Raw genomic sequence first — 8341 nt, 5'->3', positions numbered from 1 at the left:
TCATACGTTAATTTAAGACAAGAGTGCGCCCACAAAAGAGTCTCTTTTTTCTCCTTTTGTTGTCTCTAGTTACCATTGACTCAGGGTGCACCACCAAATTAAAACTAAGAAATTAAGGTTTTCTTGATATCAGTTTATGTTGGTTATTATATTTAGCTGTTAGATTTGTAGACCAGTGCGGTATTCCCCCCTAGACCCCAAAAACGTGCAAGAGTCAGGACAGAACCTAGGATTTTTGTCACCAGAGGCAAGGCAGTAATTTGGTGCCCTTCCCCCAGTGTCTCTGCAGCAGCCTGTGCCCCCTGTTGTATCTACAGCAGTCTTTGTTCCAACTTACCATATCACTGCAGCAGCCTGTGTCTCTCCCCATATCTCTGCAGCAGCCTGTATCTCTCCCCCATATCACTGCAGCAGCCTGTGTCTCTCCCCCATATCTCTGCAGCAGCCTGTGTCTCTCCCCCATATCTCTGCAGCAGCCTGTCTCTCCCCATATCACTACAGCAGCCTGTGTCTCTCCCCCATATCTCTGCAGCAGCCTGTGTCTCTCCCCCATATCTCTGTAGCAGCCTGTGTCTCTCCCCCATATCACTACAGCAGCCTGTGTCTCTCCCCCATATCACTGCAGCAGCCTGTGTCTCTCCCACATATCTCTGCAGCAGCCTGTGTCTCTCCCCCATATCACTACAGCAGCCTGTGTCTCTCCCCCCATATCTCTGCAGCAGCCTGTGTCTCTCCCTCCATATCTCTGCAGCAGCCTGTGTCTCTCCCCCATATCTCTGCAGCAGCCTGTGTCTCTCCCCCATATCTCTGCAGCAGCCTGTGTTTCTCCCTCCATATCTCTGCAGCAGCCTGTGTCTCTCCCCCATATCTCTGCAGCAGCCTGTGTTTCTCCCTCCATATCTCTGCAGCAGCCTGTGTTTCTCCCTCCATATCTCTGCAGCAGCATGTGTTTCTCCTGCCATATCTCTGCAGCAGCCTGTGTTTCTCCTGCCATATCTCTGCACCAGCCTGTGTTTCTCCCTCCATATCTCTGCAGCTGCCTGTGTTTCTCCCTCCATATCTCTGCAGCAGCCTGTGTTTCTCCCTCCATATCTCTGCAGCAGCCTGTGTTTCTCCCTCCATATCTCTGCAGCAGCCTGTGTTTCTCCCTCCATATCTCTGCAGCAGTCTGTGTTTCTCCCTCCATATCTCTGCAGCAGCCTGTGTTTCTCCCTCCATATCTCTGCAGCAGCCTGTGTCTCTCCCCCATATCTCTGCAGCAGCCTGTGTTTCTCCCTCCATATCTCTGCAGCAGCCTGTGTTTCTCCCTCCATATCTCTGCAGCAGCCTGTGTTTCTCCCTCCATATCTCTGCAGCAGCCTGTGTCTCTCCCCTATATCTCTGCAGCAGCCTGTGTTTCTCCCTCCATATCTCTGCAGCAGCCTGTGTTTCTCCCTCCATATCTCTGCAGCAGCCTGTGTTTCTCCCTCCATATCTCTGCAGCAGCATGTGTTTCTCCTGCCATATCTCTGCAGCAGCCTGTGTTTCTCCTGCCATATCTCTGCACCAGCCTGTGTTTCTCCCTCCATATCTCTGCAGCTGCCTGTGTTTCTCCCTCCATATCTCTGCAGCAGCCTGTGTTTCTCCCTCCATATCTCTGCAGCAGCCTGTGTTTCTCCCTCCATATCTCTGCAGCAGCCTGTGTTTCTCCCTCCATATCTCTGCAGCAGTCTGTGTTTCTCCCTCCATATCTCTGCAGCAGCCTGTGTTTCTCCCTCCATATCTCTGCAGCAGCCTGTGTCTCTCCCCCATATCTCTGCAGCAGCCTGTGTTTCTCCCTCCATATCTCTGCAGCAGCCTGTGTTTCTCCCTCCATATCTCTGCAGCAGCCTGTGTTTCTCCCTCCATATCTCTGCAGCAGCCTGTGTCTCTCCCCTATATCTCTGCAGCAGCCTGTGTTTCTCCCTCCATATCTCTGCAGCAGCCTGTGTTTCTCCCTCCATATCTCTGCAGCAGCCTGTGTTTCTCCCTCCATATCTCTGCAGCAGCATGTGTTTCTCCTGCCATATCTCTGCAGCAGCCTGTGTTTCTCCTGCCATATCTCTGCACCAGCCTGTGTTTCTCCCTCCATATCTCTGCAGCAGCCTGTGTTTCTCCCTCCATATCTCTGCAGCAGCAGCCTGTGTTTCTCCCTCCATATCTCTGCAGCAGCAGCCTGTGTTTCTCCCTCCATATCTCTGCAGCAGCAGCCTGTGTTTGAGCTACCCCTCCTCCAACCACCACTTACCTGGATCTTCTCCTTGCTACTCCTTTAAGCCATGGAAGTAGCATACTCCTTACACACTGGGGGCCAGTCTAAGTTGATCATGGCTGTGCTAAATATAGCACAGCTACTATCAGGAACTCCAACATGCGGGAGGATGCCCTGCTCAGGGCCAGTCCAACCCGCATGTCAGTGCCGCCCCCCCCCCACAGAAATGCAAAAGAATCATCACGCAGCTGCTGCTGCCCACCCCCCAACGGTCCGGCCATGCCTGCGTTGGCCGGACTATGACCCCTAAACGGCGGCTTAGTGACATCATCCAGCCCCCTCCCGCCCAGCGACCGCCTCTGCCCGTCAATCAGGCAGAGGAAATCGCTACAATACAACAGCCTTTGGCCGCCCAGCATGCGCCGGCGCACTACGGCGCCAGCACATGCGCAGATCTGACCCGATCGCTGTACTGCGATAAACTGCAGTGAGTGATCAGGTCCGAATGGCTCCCACTGTTCTTAAGTGTATCTGATGTAATGACATCATGTGCACAGCGCAAATAGGAAAAATAGGATTCTCATTACCTACCAGTTAATCAATTTCTCATAGTCCATAATGGATACTGGGGTTCACTTAATACGATGGGGTATAGATGGGTCCAAATAATCCGGTGCAATCAAAATTTCTCCAACTGGGTGTGCAGGCTCCTGCCCTCTATGCCCCTTCCTACAGACAGTAAATGTAAAACTGTGCCCGAAGGAGAATGGACATACTTGAGAGAAGGAACATAACAACAATGAGAGTTGAGATTCACACACCAGCACACCAATAACATAAAACAACCAGCAATGACTGGTAACAATAGAGCAACAGCTGAACAGGTAAACTTTCACAAAGAAAAGCCAGCAGACAAGTTAATGCACTGAGGCCCAGTATCCCTTATGACTACAAGAAAAGGATTTACCGGTAGGTAATTAAAATCCTATTTTCGCTAACATCCATAAGGGATACTGGGGTTCACTTAATATGATGGGGATGTCTCAAAGCTTCCAGAATGGGCGGGAAAGTGGGGAGACATCTGCAGCACCACCTGCCCAAACTTGGTATCCTCTTTGGGCAGGGTATCACACTTGTAGAACTTCACAAAGGTCTTCTTCCCTGACCAGGTAGCAGCTCAGCATAGTTGAAAGGGCAGCCACTCAGGAAGACCCCTATTATCTTGTAGAGTGGGCATTCAGAGACTGTGTAATAGGTAAGGCTACTGACACATAGGCCTGTTGTATAGTCAACTTATGCCAATGAGCAATGGGCCACCTAGAAGCAGGGCAACACTTTTTCTGCGCATCATAGCACACAAACAAGGAATCCATCTTTCTTATCCGAGCCGTCCTTTTGATATAAATCTTAAAGGCTCGCGCAGCATTCAATGATTTAGGAGGAGCAGAAGTGCCAGAACTTTACGGGACTACAATTGGTTGATTCAAGTGGAACGCAGAAACAACATTTGGCAGGAACTGCTGCCTAGTCCTGAACTCCACTCTGTCCTCATAAAAGACCAAGTAGGGACTTTTACATAATAGGGCCCCCAATTCTGAAATGCACCTAGCAGAAACAAGGGCCAGTAACATCATCGTCTTCCACGTGAGGTACTTGTTTTCTACCATCATCAGAGGTTCAAACCAGAAGGACTGTAGAAATTCCAACACTGCATGCAAATCCCAAGGTGCCATGGGTGGCATAAACGGAGGTTGTATGTGAAGTACACCTTGCAAGAAGGTCTTAACCTCTGGCAATACTGCCAACGTCTTCTGGAAGAAAATTGAGAAAGCTGAAATCTGGACATTAATGGAACCCATACATAAGCCCTTTTCCACACCAGCCTGCAGGAACCATAAGAAACATCCCAAGTGAAACTCTGTAGGTGGATATGTGCATTTCTCGCACCAAGAGACATATTTTTTCCAGATATGATGACAGTGTTTTGACATCACATGCTTCCTGGCCTGAACCATTGTAGCAATAACCTTTTTGTAAAGGCCTTTGTGTGCTAAAATGTTCTTCTCAACCTCAAAGCCATCAAACGAAGTTGCTGTAAGTCCGGGTAGATGAACGGTCCTTGTTGAAGAATATCTCTTCTCATTGGCAGAGGCCAAGGGTCTTCGATGGACATGTCCAGAAGATCTGCATACCACGCCCTCCAAGGACAATCCAGGGCATTCAGAATTGCCTGGACTCTGATTCCTGATTTGCTTTAGCACTCTCGGAAGCAATGGAATCGGAGGAAACAGGTAGATCAGCCGGTAAGGACATGGTGATGTTAGTGCATCTACTGTTCTAGCCTGAGGGTCCCTGGTTCTTGAACAATACCAGCAAAGTTTCTTGTTGAGTCGAGAATCCATCATGTCTATTTGTGGACAGCCCCACAGGTCAATTATCTGCTGAAACACCTGTTGGTGGAGACCCCACTCTCCCAGTTGGAGATCGTGATGACTCAGGAATTCCGCTTTCCAGTTGTCCACTCCCGGAATGAAGATGGCAGACATTACTCTTGCATTTCTTCTACCCAGAGGAGTATCTTTGACCCTTCTCACATGCAGGCTCTGCTTTTTGTCCTTCCGTTTCAATTTTATTTAAGCCACGGGCGTGGCGTTGTACAACTGAACTTGGATCGTCTGATCCCTGAGAAGAGGAGAAGCCTGAAGCAGAGCATTGTAGATCGCCTGAAGTTCCAGAATGTTGATCGGAAGTAGGGCTACATGGGTCGACCATCTGCCCTTGAATTGTGCTCCTTGGGTGACAACTCTCCATCCTCTCAGACTTGCACATGTTGTGAGGAGGATCTAATCCTGAATCCCGAAACTTCGACCTTCCAGCATGTTTGAGGACTGTAGCAACCACAAGAGGGAAATCCTGGCCTGAGTTGATAGATGTTTTATCCAGTGCATCTGAAGATGAGAACCAGACCACTTGCTCATGAGATTCAATTGAACTATTCTGGCATGGAACCTTCTGTACCGGATCACCTTGTATCCATTTTTCCCAACAATCTTATGCAAAGATGGATGGATAACCCAGTAGGCCGTGCAACCATCTCCTGGAGTGCCCTTGCTTTGTCCTCTGGGATGAACACTTTCTGAGCCATAGAATCTAAAAACATTTCCAGGAACAGGAGTAACTTAGTAGGCTCCAGGTGGGACTTCTGTAAATTGAGGATCCACCAATGTTGTGAAAGAAGGTGAATAGTGTGGTTTATGTTGAGCAATAGAAGCTCCCTGGATCTCGATTAACTCAAGATATTGTCTAGGTAAGGGACAATATTGACCCCCTGGACTTGGAGCTGGAACATCATCTACACCATCAACTTCGTTAAGACCCTCGTAGCTATGGACAGGCCAAAAGGTAGCACCTGGAACTGGTAGTGATCGTTCAGCACGGCAAACCACAGGTAAGCCTGGTGAGGTGGCCAAATCAGGATATGAGTCCTTTATATCCAGTGAACCCCTGAACTCCTGTTCTCCCAGACCAACAATCACTACTCGCAAGGATTCCATTTTGAACTTGAAAGTTTGCAAAAACCGTTTTGTCACCTGACATTTTTTATCATGATTTTTCCAGGTTTGCTGCAACATGTCATCTAGTTCCTGAGAATCAGGGAAAGTGACACTGATTTTTTTTCGGTGCTAAGAAAAATGACTGTGGCACTGCAGCATCTTCCAAAGAGATTTTTAACACATACCTAATAGCAAGTATGAGGGGTTCAATACCCTGTGCAGAAGATAAATCCTCTTTAATAGGATCTAATTCCTCCCCCTCCTCCTTTACTTCTTCCTCAGATTCTGAGAGTAATCAGACAGCCCACATTTATGTGGCCCTGAATTAGAGAGGGTGGGTGCTGTTTGTCATCTGCCTTTGCAGCCAGGTCTGCTACAGCCTGTGCAGTTGCTATGTCTTTTGATTATTAGCAGTGAGCTGAGATGACATGTCTGCCATCATAGTTTTTATGGCACAGAGCCAGGATGGCTTCTGACCCTCCCCCCCAGCCTCCTCACTAACTTGGGAGGACTGACTGCATTGTTCACATAATAGGGAAACACTATCAAGGGAGAGAATCTTGTATGACATACACTGCATAATTGGTGTTTGACTATGTTTACAGTAGACAACACACACACAAACACACACACACACACACACACACACACACACACACACACACGTATTACAATAGCAAGCCTGCCCTTACTGTATATGAGAAGGAGACTCAGAATGAGAGAATGACAGCATACCCAAACCTGTCAGGCTCAGTAAGACTGCAGGCTGTATATATCTCACAGTGAAACATCAGGTTTTTGTCCTTTTGCAGGACACTAAATATTTGCAATAGCAGTTTTCCCCTTTATTTACACCCCTGTACCAGTTTCCTGAGTATTGTTGAGTGTCTGGAGGAGCTGTGTGTCCTTGCTGCTGCAGCTGCAAGCAGAGGAAGGCACCAAAATTCCACTGGTCCTGCTCTGAGGATGCTCCACCCCCTGTAATGGCGCTGGAGCTATATAGTTATTTATACTGGCAAAGTCTCCCAACAAGTGTAAAACATCACATAAATGCCTGTTTTCACCACTGCTGCCAGTGTACATAGGGGGGCTCTAACGGATCCCCCCCAGGGGGGTCTATATGCTGCCCCTGTGATTGCTCTGCTCCAAGAATTAGGGAACCACCTTATTGAGGACCTTGATTTGTACTCACCACTCTTCAGGCTTTGTTAGGGGTGTGCGGCGTGCTGCGATTGCGTTCACCAAGGCACAAAGTCCTGCGGTACCAACAACCTCTCAAGATGGTGGTCCTGCTGCGGGGAAGTGGCTCTAACACCTGAAGAGACTGGTAACCATTAACCGCCTAACTCCCATGATGCAGGTATACTGTTGCCCAAACAGTATACCGAAAATAACAAAGTTTACAATAAACTGAAGAAAAAATCCTCTGGAGCTCCAGAGTGCGCATCCTCTCCTGAGGGCACATTTTTTTAAACTGGCTGTAGGAGGGGGCATAGAGGGTAGGAGCCAGCACACCCAGTTGAAGAAACTTAAAGTGCAACGGCTTCTTTGGACCTCATCTATTCCCCATCGTATTAAGTGAACCCCAGTATCCCTTTTGGAAGTTATAGAAAAAGTTATTGTGCTATGTGTTCCCAGACCCTTTATGCCTGTGCTTTGCTGATTAGTCTAGAGGTGAAGGTATGGAGCCTGGTCACAATCATCAGACTCAGTTAAAATGGGTTGGGAGAGCTCTGGCCAGTAGGCCCCCAGAGAGAGCGGGCCTGGGGGCAATAACCACCTGTGTGGCCCCTTGAAATGGATTCTGAAGGGGAAGGGAAGCCAGTGAAGGGCTTGTAAGTGAGGGGAGGTGCATACAGTACATTTGGTGAGGAAGATGAGCCGGGCAGCAGCATTATGGATAGAGTGGAGTGGAGAGAGGCATTTGCCAGAGATGCCAGATAGGAGAAGATTACAGCAGTTTAGTCTGAAGATGAACAGTGAGTGGATACGGGTCTTAGTGGTAACCTGGGTGAGAAAGGGTCTGATCTTAGAAATATATTTGAGATGAAAATGACAGATTTGAAAGAGCTTCTGAAAGTGTTATTTGAAGGAGAGAGAGGAGTCAAGGATTACTCCAAGCAAACATACTTTGTGGCTAGGGGAGATAGCGTCATCACAAGATAACAAAATTTTAGGAGGTCAGATAGTGAGAGGGTGGGAAGATGATCCGCTCAGTATTAGATATGTTAAGTTTAAGAAAGTTCTGGGACATCCAGGAAGAGATAAGGCCCATAAACAATAGACAAGATTTTGAAAGATTTCGCTCAGAATGGCCGATCTGAGCGAGATCTTTCACAATCTCGTCCAGTGTGTACACTAAATGTCAAGCAGTAAGTGGGAGGAAAGAAAGGCAGTAAGGTTGTTGTAGACCATACGTTCAAGAAGATGGAGGCAAAAGGGAGGAGAGATATGGGTCTTAAGTTGAAGTGAGTGTGTGGATCAATGATATGTTTTTTAAGAATAGGAGAGATGAGTGCATGCTTGAAGACAGAGGGGACAGTGCCAGATGAGAGGG

The sequence above is a fragment of the Pseudophryne corroboree genome, chromosome 10 (genome assembly GCF_028390025.1).
Source record: "Pseudophryne corroboree isolate aPseCor3 chromosome 10, aPseCor3.hap2, whole genome shotgun sequence".
Lineage (NCBI taxonomy): Eukaryota > Metazoa > Chordata > Amphibia > Anura > Myobatrachidae > Pseudophryne > Pseudophryne corroboree.
This window is presented reverse-complemented; position numbering follows the sequence as displayed.